This window comes from Phodopus roborovskii, unplaced genomic scaffold (assembly GCF_943737965.1).
Source record: "Phodopus roborovskii unplaced genomic scaffold, PHOROB, whole genome shotgun sequence".
Classification (NCBI taxonomy): Eukaryota; Metazoa; Chordata; class Mammalia; order Rodentia; family Cricetidae; genus Phodopus; species Phodopus roborovskii.
This window is the reverse complement of record NW_026126567.1, coordinates 5,291,594-5,307,466: the sequence shown is the minus strand read 5'-3', so window position 1 is coordinate 5,307,466 and position 15,873 is coordinate 5,291,594.

Here is a 15,873-nt window from a genome sequence, read left to right as displayed (position 1 = left end):
GTAAGGAAACCAGGAGACCACAACCAGTGGAATCAGTTATGCTGGGCTTTCACAGAGACCGAAGAGGCACTATGGAGCCTGCATGGCTATAGTTGTTGGCTTGATGTTTTGTGGGACTTCTGACAGTCGGAATGGGGTGTCGCTGACTCTTTTGCCTGCTCTTGGGACCCTTTTCCTCCTACCAGGTTGCCTTGCCCAGCCTTAATGTGAGGGTTTGTATATAGTCTTATTGTAACTTGCCATGCTGTGTTCAGTTGACATCCTTGGGAGGCCTCTTTTTTTTTTTTTTTTGCAGGTGGGTAGATATGAAGGAGATGGGAAATGGGAGTGGGTGCGAACAGAGAGGAGAGGAGGAAGAGGAAGCTGTGATTGGGAGGTACTGTATGATAGAATGGAAAAGAAAGAACACCACCTAGGTATTTGTTCATAACCTCTTTGTAGTCATTACAATTTGTATAGGTACATGTTTACCAACCCAAGTCTTTATTTTCCAGCTTCTCTTGCAGCTAGCTCCCAGTCAGTATGAGAGGCAGACCGAAATAAGTAGCAACCCCTAGTTTTTCATTCCACATCCCCTTGCGCATAAAGATGGGCAACATCATAGTCCGAACATCCATGTGGGGCACTGAGTCGTTTTCTCCAGCTCTCCACACCTCCTCAGTTTCCAGAGTCTTCCAAAAACAGTACCCAATCATGGGCCTTTGGGGGAGGACATTTCATATTCCAGTTATGGCATACCCGTTCCCAGTTTCTTAACCTAGATGCAAGCTAATGGCAGTGACAGTCAAGAGGGTGGTAGATGAAAATCAGGAAGGAGTAAGAAGGAGAGGAGGAGGAAGAGATCAGAGGGAATGCAGGCTTTCCCAATACCTTCTTCCTCCTTGGGACTCAGAACTGAAAGACAGCGCTGCATGAACACCCGGGAGCAAATTCCCTTTTTCTTGCTTCTCTTGCCTTCTCCATGCCATTCCGCATCTGTACAATGCGTCCTGTCCACTGGTAACACTGTCTGGTTACGAGCCGGCTCCATTTCCCCATTTAAACACAAAGACGCTGCAGGGGAATGTTACAGCAAATGACCCCTACTGAATAGGGGTTTGTTTTTACAGGAAAATTACAAATTGCATTTCCAGGTTTTAAATTTAGGATGTCCCCCCCTCTCTTTCATATAAATGGAAATAATATCGAACTATTGTTAAATGCTCCAAAAGTCGTGTGAGTAGAGAAACGCCTAAAGAGGAGGAGGCGCAGGTGGGCATGTATGCTGACTCAGCAAGATGACAGTAAAGCGCTCAGGCTGTCTCGGGGGATTCTGTACCAATCACATTAATTGGAAACTGGAAGGAGAAAATGGTCACAATCAACAGATTTATCACCCAAAGGGCTGAGCAGTTCATAAATTTAATCCGGCAAACGAATTAGGAAATATAATTGATGCTTGAAGAATCGGGACAGGATGGGGGGGGGGGGAGACCTCTCCAAATAACCTTTCCCAGGCAGATGGCTGGAAGTGCTTGAACATATTTTATTTGAAGCTATTAGAAATATGAAAAGAGGGCTTTCTCCCAGCCCCTGGCCCAAGTATTGTAACTCATTTTTTTTTTTTAATAGAACAATAAAGAGACACAAACAAGGCAGTTAAGTTTAATGGTGGTAAAATCCAGACGCCCGAATATATGTAATTTATTTTGCCCCAAACCTCATCCCATTGAGGCTGCTATTAATTAGCATGGAAATGTGTTACAGAGCCGATTTTTGCATGAGGTTTGTCATCTTGTCTACTTTATGAAAAGGAGGAAACAAAACAACCAGAGAAGCGTTTGTCACTTCATTGCAGAAAGAGGGGGAGGAAAGTCTTCAAAAACAGCCTGGGGGCTCCATGTGCAAAAATGAGACGCCAACCCTATAGAGTCCCATCAGAAGCCTCCTCCCACTAAGGGGGAAGACTGCCTTGGGACAGAAGACCAGGATGCCTCCTGTGTTGGGTAGCTCCATTGTTAACTGGATACAATCTCCTGTGTTGGGTAGCTCCATTGTTAACTGGATACAATCTCCTGTGTTGGGTAGATCCATTGTTAACTGGATACAATCTCCTGTGTTGGGTAGCTCCATTGTTAACTGGATACAATCTCCTGTGTTAGGTAGCTCCATTGTTAACTGGATACAATCTCCTGTGTTGGGTAGCTCCATTGTTAACTGGATACAATCTTGAGTCACTTAGGGAGGGGGTTTCAGTGAGGTACTGTCTAGATCAGAATGGCCCCGGGAGCATGTACTGTGGGGTTGTCTTGACTACACTAACTGATACAGGAAAACTGATACTGGAAGATCCATCCCACGGTGAACCTCACTGCTCGCTGTGTATGGGTCTTGTATGTACTACAGGACAGTGTCGAGCCTGAGATGAAGAGCAAGCACACAGGCATCCTTCTGCAGCTGTCCTGTGAGCAGCTGGTTCTGCTGCCTTGACCACCCGCTGTGATGGGCAGTAATCACTCCTCCCCTAACTGGCTCTCAATGGGCATGTTCTATCGCAGCAACAGAAATGAGTAGGACACTTCCTGAGTGCCACCCAGAGCCTCCTCCAACTGTGGCGGGAGCAGCGCTGGCGTGAGGGAACCCAACACTTGGGGACCTGCATGGCCACAAACAGCTGGGTGCCAAGGCAGGAGCCCAAGGTCCAGAAGGCTCTGCACAAAGTGGTACAATCATCATAGGCAAAAACTAGTTGGCTAAGAGGAAGGCCGGCTCCTTTCTACATCTTCCCCTACAAAGCCACCTCTCACCAACCACTGGTGTCACGGGGGAGGTAGAAGCACTCTGGAGTGTCTGCAGGTGACCGACCCATGGGTCATTAGAACACTACACACACATTAATATGCTAGTGAAGCCTGTGGCACATGAGATTGCAGGCAACAGACATGCAGGAGTGAGAGGTTTGGGGCAAAAGCTCATCTTTCACATTCACGACACTGCCCAGTGTCCCAGTTGACTTCCCGTTGCCTCAAGATGTAGGCCTCTCAGCTACGTCTCCAGCACCATGTCTGTCTGCAAGTCACCGTGCTCCCCACCATGATGATAATGCACCGAACCTCTGAAACTGTGAGCCACCCCAATTAAATGTTTCAATTTACAGGAGCTGCCAAGTTGCCATGGTGATAGTGCCTCTTCACAGCAATAGAAACCTTAAGAAGATCGGATATCTACCAGCTTCTGCCTTCCCGGTGGTAGGATTGAATGTAAACCCGAGCACACCCGGCTCTAAGATTTTTCTTTAGTTCCTTTCCACAAGTTGGAAGCTTAGCCGGGTGGGAGGTTGCCCTGAAGTCGCCACTCCCTTTATTCCATTTCTTAATCTGTTTATCTCCTTGAACACAGGACTCAGCTCCATTTCAATTTTTGGTGCTATTTTTTTCCTCCTCAAAATTTACATTTTGTGATTTACCCTGCTCATCTGCTCATCGTGCTCTCTTCGTTATCAGCCTTCATTAGAGTTACCACTAATGATGACGTGACAGACTACACTAGGCTGTGAGATCTCCTCCCCAAACAGAATTCATCCCAAAATCTTTTCGCTTTAGCCTCAGACTGACTTGTGGACCCCGCAAACGGCAGTTACTTTCTTTACCAAAATATCGCAAGAATAACTTCTAGGCAACATACTACATTCCTTCTCCTCTGAAACCTCTTGAGTGAGCCTGACAGGTCAAATAACTTAGCACCATTGTATTCCATGCTCCTACTAGTATAGACCCATTAATCAGTACTCAAAGCATTCCACACTTAAGTCCAAATTCCTCCAGACAGAAACATGGTCAGCTTCTGACACCCATAGCTAAACACTGAGCCAAACTGGAAACCAGATGCAGAGAGGGAGGACAAGACCAGGCTACATACAGAAACCCATAGAGACAGCTGACCTGAACAAAGAAGAGCTAATGGACCCCCAGACAGATAGCTGGGAAGCCAGCATGGGACTGACTCAGACCCCCCTGAATTTGGGTCTCAGCTAGAAGGCCTGGGCAGTCTAAGGAACCTCAGACAGTGGAACCAGGATGTATCCCTGGTGCACAAAAGGACTTTGGAAGCACATTCCCCATGGAGGGATACTCCCTTAGCCTAGAGGCTGGAGGGAGGGCCTAGACCCTACTCCAAATGACTTAACAGATTTTGATGACCCCTCCTGGAAGGTATCACCCTCCCTGTGGAGTGGGGGAGGGAATGGGATGCGAGGGTGGTCAGGGGGCATGGGAGGGAGAGGGAACTGGGATCTCTATGCAAAATAAGAAAGAAAAAAAAAAAAAAAGAAAAGAAAAGAGAAAAACCATGAACCATGGTCAGACCTATAACAGCAATACCCCAATTCCTGGTACCAACTTCTGGCTTAGTTAGGGTTTCTATTGCTGTGAAGAGACACCATGACCAGGAAAATTCTTATAAGGAAAACATTTAATGGAGGGAGATTGTTTACAGTTCCAGAGGTTCAGTCCATTATCGTCACGATGGGGAGCGTGGTGGCATGCAGGTGGTGCTGGAGAGGGAGCTGAGACTCCTACATCTTGCAGGAAACAGGAAGTCAAACCTAGGAAACCTCAAAGTCCTCGCCAGCAGTGGCACTTCCTCCAACAAGGCCACCCCCACTCCAAGAAGGCCACACCTCCTAATAATGCCACTCCCTATGAGATTATGGGGGCCGATTACATTCACATCCCATGAACAGTTTCCTGGAACCCTCTCTGCTCACAGGAAATTCCCCATGAATGATTTCCTGGACTTCTCAGCTCACAGGAAACACCTATGAATGATTTGCTGGAATCCTCTTGGATCACAGGAAATGCCCCATTAATGGTTTCATGGAACTCTGTCAGGTTTTGGGTTATGACAACAACTACTAAAATTCCCCCATTGTTTGATAACATCACTCATTGCCCTTCTGTTCCTTGTTATTTCTCTCAGCTTTTAACCCGAAACTTGTATAGTCAGAAAGACTAGGACACACACACACACACACACACACACACACACACACACAGACACACACACAGGGTAGTGCGGGAGAGCTTGGGGAACCAAGACATGAAATTCTCACCCCAGGCTTCTCGGCACAAAGGTCAGCATAGATGGTGTCTAGAACCCATGCCTTGCTACTCACAGCCACTGCTCACTCTGACACCCTCGCCTTTCTGAGGCCCTGCTTCCCCAGGTGCAGGGTGGCACCTCTCCCTCCCCCTGGCAGAGCTACTGTGCAGATTGATTGGATATGCAACGAGGCAGGGTTGTGTCAGGCTCAATGCTCAATGACAGGCAGTACGAGATTTATCATAAGTTGACACGGCAGTAATTGTCCTGTGACTGATAGATGGTGATTCTTGCCTTTGGATGCTGACTAGAATATCCTGTAGTACCTCTATTTATATAAATGGATATATGCACAGACTTCAAAAGAAGAGCAAGAAAAAAAAAAGGTGAACTCTTCTTGCATATAAATGGAAAAGTCACTCTGAAAAACTCTCCCACTTTCTCAGATCCAGTAACTGTTAACACACACTGCTGTAAGTTGGAAGACAAATGTGACAGCCCCCTAGGAAGGCAGGGGAACCCTGACCCGTGAGCATTACTTGGTATTAAGCTGAGTGGCTGAAAGGCATATTCCTTTAGAAAGCGAGTGCCTAGACAAAACAAGTAACAGGAATGTTCCCATGATTAACAAGGTGCCAACGCATCGGCCAATAATCCGGAGACAGCAAACACAGCCAGCAGCTGACCCCAGAACACAGGAGCATGTATGATTCACAGGCCTTCACTTCATTCAGCAGTGAAGAGGACACCAGTCCTGGCACAATATCCATATTTCTTACTGGGTTTGTGCAGAGAAAGCCTTCCCCTAGATTGAGAAGTGTGTTCCTCGGAGTGCTTACATCCCGATTAGAAACACACAAACCCTTTGTGGTTATCTGTGTACCCTAAGGGCTGTTAGAGAGGAAACAGGCAACAATGTCCAGCAGCCGTAAATAGCAGACTGTCCCCCACAGGTCTCCTTTGGTTGCACTAGTGCAAGGACCCTGGGATGCAGCTGTGCATCTCAGCTGAACCACAGCGGGACACCGGACTGGAGTGGAATTCCGGCCATCGCTGAATCCCACAAGAGAACATAAAAACAAAGGAAGTGGAGGAACCACTCATACATCAGAAAGAAGAGAGGGAGAGGAAGGAACGGTGGGGACAGGCAGAGAGAGAGGGAGAGAGAGAGAGGGAGGGAGAGGGAGGGAGAGAGGAGCAGAAGGAATGGAAGGTCTCCATTACTAGGTGTACTTTATGTACCCTCACACACATTTTCTCATTTATTATTAGGGGCAGAGCTCTAAGGTGGGATATGCTCTTTTATAGAGGGGGAAAAGGAGCAAAGGCAGGGTGGATAATCAGGGTCACTCCTTAAGTACTTGGAACAATAAGGATTAGAATCAAGGAAGGTGGAGAGGAGAATAAGGGTGAAAGAAAAGTTCTAAAGAGTGACTGGAAGAGGCCTCTGGCTTCACTGAGGGATAATTAGAGGCTTTGCTATCACAGTCAAATGGGCATAAACAGATTGACACTTTAATTGTTCCAAGCTTAACTTTCTGCCCCAGAAAGTAAAAGTGCAATTAGAAATGAGACTGGCTGGAGGTTCCCTCTTGCTAGTAAGGATGAATAATGCCAGCCAGGTGGGCAGATTTGTTAGCAGGGACCACTTTCTGCAATCTGCAAATTCAAAAGATTTTGGAAGCTGCCAGTGCCCTGGGCTTCTTTCGTTCTTTCTTTCTTTCTTTCTTTCTTTCTTTTTTGCATGCCAGAAAAATCCACAGGAAGCCAGGGACAGGGTATCTCAAAATAGCTTTCCAGCATCCATTTAGTCAGAGGAGTCAGGGAACTAGGAAAATTCTTGTCCTGGACATCAAGAAAAATTCCCCTGAATAACCTACCATTGGAATTAGAGCAAAGGCTTCTACCTCTTAACACACACACACACACACACACACACACACACACACACACACACACTTCCCCAAAGAAAATAAACAGGAAGACAAAGGCAAGGAGGAGCTGTAAAAGCAACAGGCCCTTCTTTGTTTCAGAGAAGGAATGTTCTAGTAGAAACAAACCGAATAAGAGGAGAAACACAAATATGCCCCGTATGTATTCTTCAAGCACTTGGTGCCTGCTTGTGTGTCAATCAATTCTCAACAAGCCTGTTGTTCTGGTCACCAGGTGGAAGTCAGGATTCACACCTGGATGTTGTCACCTCACATCCTAGGGACTCTGCTTTCTGATTGTCACACACCCTAAGGCTCAGCTTTGTTCCAGAAATGTATTCCACGCATCTGATCTAAGGATGTTTGTTTCAGTGGCACTTCTTATAAATGAGAGAAAGCACTTAAAAGTGTAGTAGGCAGAAACAAGCTCATCTACACATTCAGCATCTGTTTTGGAAGCCCCGGATAGTATGTCTCCACGATGGCAAAGTCAGACATCGTCCCATTTTGATAGCAAGGGAAGAGCAATCGGTGCTTGCTCTGAAGAGTGCAGGAGATAGCATGGAAGATGGTCTGTTTTAGCAACGTGGCTCTGCCATCTCTCTGAGAAAGGGGACTGTCATCAGACAACTCCAGGATGAGAGCAACAGTGATAGAAAGCCCCTGTATCTCAAGAACAATATGGATGAGTCCCCAGGATGAAGAGGTAAGAGCTGGACCTACAGAATGTGACCCTTGTCCGTATGACATCTTCTCTAATCCTTGCATCCACTTTAACACTGTTTCGCAGGTCAGGGGCTTCTTGGGTCTTACATATTTTCAGAGAACATTCTGGGGATCTCAGCTGAGCTACACTGATGAATGGGGACATCACTTAAAACCAAAAGTGCCAGCTGGGCTCCTTCTCTGCTCTTCATCGAACTCCAACATCAAACTACTTCGCACCAAGTGACTCGGGTTCAAAGTCCTTCAGTAAGCTTGGAACTTGGAGGTACCATCTGCCCTCAGCACCATTCAGCATTCCTGTTCCCGGACCCCCTCAGCTCTGTCAACTTCCATCCCTTCACCCCTGTCTTCTATCGTGAGCATCCATCATCCCCACGTGACCTCAAACCCAGCATCTTCATAAACTCTCAGTTCAGTGTCTGCTGCCACCCAGATCATCTTGGAAAATAAAGCAAGAATTGCCCAATGACCTTGAACTTAGAGGCACAGATCATCATGTCAGGAGTTTGTGGTAAAGAGAGGGCAGATACATAACACAGATAATATAAACCCAGAGACAGATATTTGGGTTCAGGCTATGAGCGAGCTCTCACCTCTACCAAGGCTGGGACAATCCTGTCCTCAGTGCAGCTGGGGACTAATTATCAACACCGGGACCTTGCTCTTGTCTTATACACATCTCTAGTGTTGGGATTAATGAAAAGCTTGGGCTGTTTTTCCTTTAGACTGATTCACTCTGGTGTAGCCCTGGGTGACCTTGAACTCACAAAGATTCATCTGTCTCCTGAGTCCTGGGATTAAAGGTGTGTGCCACCACTGCCCGGCCTCTATGGCCATGGCTAGCTTTGCATTCTGATCTCCAGGCAAGCTTTATTAGATCATAAACAATATATCACCACACTGGTACCTCATGGAGAGAGGGGGGTGAGAGGAGAGGGAGAGGGAGAGAGAAAGAGAGGGAGAGGGGAAGGGAGAGAGAGAGGAAGAGGGAGAGAGAGATAGATACAGAGAGAGAGAGAAAGAGAGAGAGAGAGAATATCACATCTCACTATTATTACCATGGGCTAGAGACCAAACCCGTAGCCCATGGGCTTTTGGGTCACATTCAAGATACAAACACAATGCATCTTCAAGAGACTGTTCTGTGCCTGGGCAGACACTGAGCTCTGGGCAGAAAGCAGCGAGGTGAGAAGTCACACAGCACCGGGCCATTCCCAGGTCCCTCCCACATCTCCTTTCCCTCTTTGGTTTCCCTCTTCCTTGGGAACACACAGCTGCCGCCCTAAGGAACCCATGCCCTCCCCACCCTGATCTTCCAAGTAGAACACTGCCTCCACACATTTCACTCTTTTACCTGAAGAGCTATTTTGAGCTGGCACCTAATTTACTTGCACATTTGGTGAGCAGCTTAATGGCTTCTCCCGGGACTCATTCATTTGTGCAGTTAGGGAGGCTGAGAAGGGGGTCATCACACAGTCAGACGCAGGGTGGGTCTCAGAAGTGCAGCCAGTATGACAGTTTTGTACACTGCTGGAGCTTCCTCACCCAGGGGAAGGGAGGCTGATGCTTTTATGTCACTGGCTGGGGAGCCTCAAGAGGGAACACTGGGCTACACGAGCTAGGGGAGGGAGATCAAAGTCTTCCTCCTACAAGATATATCCATATCCTGATCCCCCAAACCTGTGGATATTTTCGTGCGTGGCAGAAGGGACCTTGCAGATATGATTGAGATGAGTGACACATCCTGTACTATCCAGGTGTCCCCACTGCAGTCACAGGGGCCTTGTGAATGGAAGTCTGACCAGAGCAGAGAGAGAAACTTGCTGGAAAGGTGACTTCCAAAGCAGAGGCAAAGACCATGAATCACGAAACCCAGGAAAGACTAACCCGGTCTTCCTGCAGTTTTCAGAAGGGAAGTAACCTCGCTGACACGTCGGCTTTGCCCGTTAAGAGCTATGTCACACATTTCCTCTGAAGGACAATAAGGGGGTAAATTCTATGTTGCCTTAAGCCACTTGCAGCTGTGAGAATGTGTTGTGGGAACTGCGGGAAATGAATAGAGGGGTCTTATAGTAAAAACAGGTCTTTATTTATTAATTGGCCCACTGGAAAAATGATCTATAAAGCAAAGCCCTCATAAGGGCACCTGAGAGCTGATGGAGGTGTGGCGGTGTGTTTTATGCTTCACAGTGTCCATAGTCTTTAAGGAGTGTTGATAGGGTTGCAGCAAGCAGCAATGGACGCTGGAATAATGGGGTGCCCAGGGCCACAGCCTACTACCAAAGGGAATCAATGGAGGAACTTGACTGTGTCACCCACAATTCAGAGAAGAGGGTGGGAGAGAAAACTGAGAAGGCCTGAAAGGGGGGAGTGGTGTCAGGCGGTGGGGGAGGGCCAAAGGTATCTGGGAGCAGGAGGACTAGGAAGATGGGCAGAAAAGCAGGGAAGAGTCTTGACTTCTTAAGGAACGTGGGATTGCAGAAGCATAGGGTGGTGGTGAGTGAAAACGGGGACATGAGCCTAGAGGGGTAGGCAGGGCCACATCAGAGGAACAGGGTCATGCAAGAGAAGTCTCGGGAAGAAGAAACGTAAGTAGCTTGATATGAGTGTAAGTGGATTTCAAGTGTTTTGTACCTTTCATAAGAAGCCATTGAACTTGAGTATTTCTTCACCATAATGGTGTTCTTCTAATTAAAATTGGATATGCCCCAAAATCTCCTAGTAAAATGTGTAGTCCAAGAGAATGTGATTTCTCTTCGTTGAGCTTTGTGTACCTGCGCTCACTGTCACCCTGTTGATGTCCCAGCTCCGGGATGCCTGCTTCCAGGAAACTCCAATTAGGACCTGCCCTGAAAGAGCAGGATGATGACGCATAGAATGGACAGAAAGCAAGAACCTTAGACACCCAGGTCAGAGCTGTTGGGGTTAGACGAGGGGACAGTGGAAGTGGACTACTGGCTGACTGTGTTAGACTCCACGTGGAACGTCCACATGAATGTGTGCTCTTACATCCATCACCCCACCCAAGTTTAAGTTCCACTTTATCTGGAAACAGGGTCTTCTCAGATATGTTAGCTAAGGTGAGCACACACCGGATGAAGATGCATCCTGCTCCAAGGACTTGTAAGAAGAGAAGAGGTCACAGACATCAGGGAAAGGAGCTATGGGAAGGTGGGGGCAGAGATTAGGGTGACTTAACTTCAAGTTATGGGACACCAAAGACTCCCTAGAGCCAAAGAAAGTCCAGAAGGGATCAGGAAGGGTTCTCCCATAAAGCCTTGAGAGAACAACACTGTAGACACTTGGTTTCCAAATGCTTGTGGTCAGAACTGTGGAAGGTCTCAACCGTATAGTTATTTGCTAGTACAGGAAGTATCATAGTAGGAAGCCAGTAGACAGGCCACGGCACTGGGCTGTGGCTTCGGAAGGGAACATGTTAAAGTCCAGATGGGAGAGCGCTCTTCCACTGAACAAGTTCTTCCTGTAAGATTGAGTCAGCAATTGGGCTGGTGTGAGTGGTGGTGGCATCGTGTGTGTGTGTGTGTGTGTGTGTGTGTGTGTGTGTGTGTGTAGAACAGGCAAGCATGCCAATGCCATTGCCATTACTAAGCAGCACATAATTACAGAGATTGCCTTCTAGAGTGGTCTCCAAACCACCTACCGCAGACTAGCCTTGGGCAGTGTTGTTAAACCTGGACTGTGGCCAGCGAACATTAATGTCCCCTGAAGCTAGGTAGGGATGCTCATTCCTATAGCCCATTCCAGACCTCCTGAATGTAAATCTCAAGGGGGATGAACCCAGGAGCCTGTGGTTAGCAGAAGCTCTCCCAAAGATTCTGGTGAACAATAAGAGACTTACAGGCCTAATGGCAACCACTTAACAGGGTGAGACAATTGGCCCAAGTGAAAGAGGAAAGAAATGCTAAGCTAGAAAAGCTGGAGCTGACCAAGGGATGATCCTTCTCCACTGGAGAGTGTGGAATAGGGTCAGATCCTACTGAGACCATAGATGGAGGCATTGGTGCCCATCGCTGTGAGAAGAAGGATCAGAATCTTACCCAGTTAGTGGTTCCAGCTCTGCCATTCCCTTTCCTCTCTGTCTTACATTGAGCTTCACCTAAACCTTTTTTATGGCTGACTCCACAGAGAGAGCTACAGTGGACAGTAAGTATTCTCAGGTTTACTCTGTGAATACAGGCTAGCCACCTGTCATTTTACAGGTCCTCTCTGAACTCAGGGACCATGGGTGGCATCATTTTGATAATCTTTACTCATAGAATACAGATGTCATCGTGATACCTTTCAGATGAGGGCATACAGAGACCAACTGTCAGAGGTCACACACACAGTGAAGGACAGGACTGTACTGTCTATCCATGTCTTTGCTACCCTCAGTTTTCCTGATGAGTTCATCAGCAGAACAGAGGGCAGAATTCCTCCTAAGAGTAGGGTCAATCAGATGAGTGCTGTGCAAGTTGTTTCGGGCTCAAGGTCTCCTGGGTCAGTTCAGAAGCTCAAAAGGAGACACTGGGGTTTCCTAATCTTAACCCTGAATCATACCCCAAGGTCAAAGCTCCCTTGGCCATTTGATCATGTCCTCATTTCTAAACCAGAAGATGAGCAGATTACTTAGTCAATAACATGTCTGAAGTCCCTGGACTTAATACTGTCAAAGGGAAGGTGTGCTAGACAGGTGAGCAGCACAGAGTAGAACAATGCTCCAAGTGCTGACACTCAGATCTGGTGAGTCATTAGGTGTCATTCTCTCTTCCCTTTCTCACCTTCTCACAGCCAGCTAACGTCTGTCCTTGGCTTCCTGTGTCCTGAGTGCTTCCTGTGTCCACGTGGAATAAGGGGTGTTTAAGGGTAGACGTGATTCTCGCCCTACAATGGATGGGTTCCACAGAATAGGACAGGTCACCTCAGGCTAAGCTAGTTGGTTTCACTTAACCCAAGGCTCTTGTGACTCAGTTTCCAGCTTGGTCCTTTGCTGTCCACAGCTCTCTGTCCTCTTGTTTCCTATATTCCCCACCAGGTGTGAAGGTGCTGCTTCCACTTTTGTTCAGAATACAGATTCCCAGTTGCCTGGAATCTCCTTTAGCCAGGCCAACTCCACTATGTTCGCTTTCCTACACAAATCCCATGAAACTTGACTGTTGGCTTCACCCATTCCATGACCATATCCCGAGTCAGGTAAATGTCCTCACTTCTAAATCTACCAGCCTTGGATTCTCCTTTCTCCCATGTAGTCTTTGCAATTGACAACACACATTGAAGTATGATTAAGAGAAAGAGAGAGACACGGAGAGAGAGAGAGAGAGAGAGAGAGAGAGAGAGAGAGAGAGAGAGAGAGATCTTATTTCTCCAGGGTAGATCAATAGACCATTTTCAATGGTTAGAAATAGTGAAGTGGTTATGGCATATGGTAAAGCTTCAATAGGGTTAAACTTTAGGTAGATTTCATGGTCATAAAAACTGTGTATGTGAAGTGATAAACGAGTTCCCCACCATGCCATGAGGCTGGCAGGGGCAGCACTCAACTAGGAGCCTCTAGCCCCGGGGGCACGGCCCAGCAACAGCCCTCAGCCATGCCATTCAGCAGGCAAGGGCAGGGCTCAACCAGGAGCTGCCCAGGAACTCTAGTTCCAGCCACCACACAGCAAAAGCACCCCTCCATGCCGAATGGCTGGCAGGGGCGGGACTCACCTAGGAGTACATGATAGTGAAATGGGAGGGAGGGAGGGGGAGAGAGAGAGAGAGTTGAAGAGGTTCGGGAGGTGAAGAATGGGCTGACACAGAGGCCCTACTACCACCTAGGGCCAGATGTCCGGGTCTGCGCTGCTGCCAAGGGCCATGACTTGGTCTGTGACCCTGATGAAGACAGAGACGCTAGGGCTATCCAGAAGTGGGCCCATCCCTCAGTGGCTGAAGCTCGCGGGAGAGCGTGATCTACACCTCACCTCTGCAGAGCTAACCCTGTTTGCAAGGGCATGGGAAAACAGGCACCGAGGGCGTGGGAATGGGAGAACAGGTTGTGGCCCTCTCGTCTGCTGTGTGGTAACCCCTCACCACCTACAGCAGCTGGGGGACCTGACCCAACCCCTGACCAGCTGTCGCACTCAGGAGAATGGGCCCTCTGCCTTCCCTAGGCAGCATAGTAGAGTAGACAGGGGCACCCATGACCAGCTCTGAGAGTGTGGGAGGGCTACAGCTGGTACCATACCCCTCATCTGAGATGTGGGGGGGCAAGGAAAGATGCCCTTCCCCCAAGGAAAGATGCCCTTCCCCCTCATCCCTGCCATGTCCAGCTGGCGAATAAGTTGCCCACTTTGCCGGCTGCAACACTCAGGAAAGCGTGCCCTGTACCCGTCTGGGCAGCGCAGCAGAGCTGACGCAGTTGACCCGTGCACAGGTGAGCCAACCTGGAGAACATGAGCATGTAAGACCTAGCCCCACCCCCCACCTACCATAGGGTGGCGTGGGTGGGGGAGAGAAACCCTCCCAGCCCCCACCAATGCCTCGCAGAGATGTGGGAGCTCGCCCTGAGGTCCTAAGAGCGGGAGAGCTGCTCCCATACCTCACCAGCGACACTCAGGGGAACAGGCCCGGCACCCTGCTTGGCCAGCACAAGAGAGCCAGCCCTGTTGTTGGAGGTGTGGGTGAGCCAGCCCCGAAGCTGTGAGCACGGGAGAGCTGTCACCAATACTCATCTGCCATGCAGCCGTGTGTGTGTGTGTGGGAAGAGGTACCCAGCTTGTGCCTCACTGCCTGCAACAGACGAGGGAGCTGGCCCTCCCCCTTACCTTCTGTGGGTCCTGCTCCTCACCTGGGCAGCATAGAAGATATGACCCTTTTGGCAGAGACATGGGCAAGATAGCCTAGAGTGTATGAGTGAAGTGGCCGGTCATACCCCCCCCCATCTGCCATGAGGTGGTGAGGACGAGGGAGAAATACCCCCCACCACCCACACACACCCCCTACCACCTGAGTTAGGCAACGGAACCGGCCCTCCCCCATGCTACCTGCAGCCCACAGAAAAGCGAACCCTGCACCTCACCTGGACAGAAACAATAGAGCCAGCTCCCCACACCTCTGCGAGTTTGGGAGAGCTGTTCCCCGTAGACCACAGGACCAGCTCTGCAGCCAGCCGTCTATGAGCATTAGTTTTCAGGCACTGTACTGGCCTGCCCTTGGGGTTCTGACAGGACACGCCCTCAGCTGCAGCCACTGAGAGCATCACCTGTGCACATTCACCACGTTCCCTTTTAAAAGGGCCCTGTCCACCTCCCATCCTTCTCTCTTTCTTTCTCTGCTTCTCTGCCTGCCTCTCTCCCTCCCTCCCTCCCTCCCTCTCTCTTCTCTTTTGCCTCTCCTGTCCCCGGAGACCCGTCTCTCCTCACCCCTTCCCACATTTCCCATTTACTCTCCCCAAATAAAAGAAATAAAATAAAATAACCCTTCCACCCAAGCTCTGTCAAAAGATGTTTTTCTCTCGCCTGCTGCTTTTTAAAATCACAACAATGAGAGTCAGTAAAACCTTGTGTGATTTCTCCTACTCCCAACTTAAGGGATTGTGAACTTGAGGGAGCTACGCACAGCTCCTTAAGCAGTGTTTGTTTTAAATACGGAGAACAAAGCATATCAATGTATATCTGTAGCATCTTATCTGTTAGAAAAGGGCACGTGTGAATGAGGAGCATGTGTCACATTGCAGTTGTTCATCGTCTCCCATCCTCACGTATTCCTCGTGCCCCTTTGTCTACAACCCAGTGCCGTTACTCCCGATAACAGTTACCCCATAACAGGGATAAGCAACGAGAGAGAGAAAAGGCAGATGGGATTCTCTCAGCTTCCACTCTGCTCCCGGGGATTCTAGATCTCCAGGTTGGGAGATTCATAAATTACCTCACAGGGCTGTAGTTGTCCAGAGTTGACCTACATTCCTTACACGAGGATACTCACAATGAATGGAAGGCAGATGCCTCTGTCTACAGCTGAGGCAATGTCTCTTAGTTGAATTAAACAGGATGAATGAACACACAGGTCACTCTATAAATAAAACCGGAGACATTTCCTCATTTCTTTCACTGTGAAAGAACTCACACACCTGAGAAAAACCCACAGGCTAGACATGACA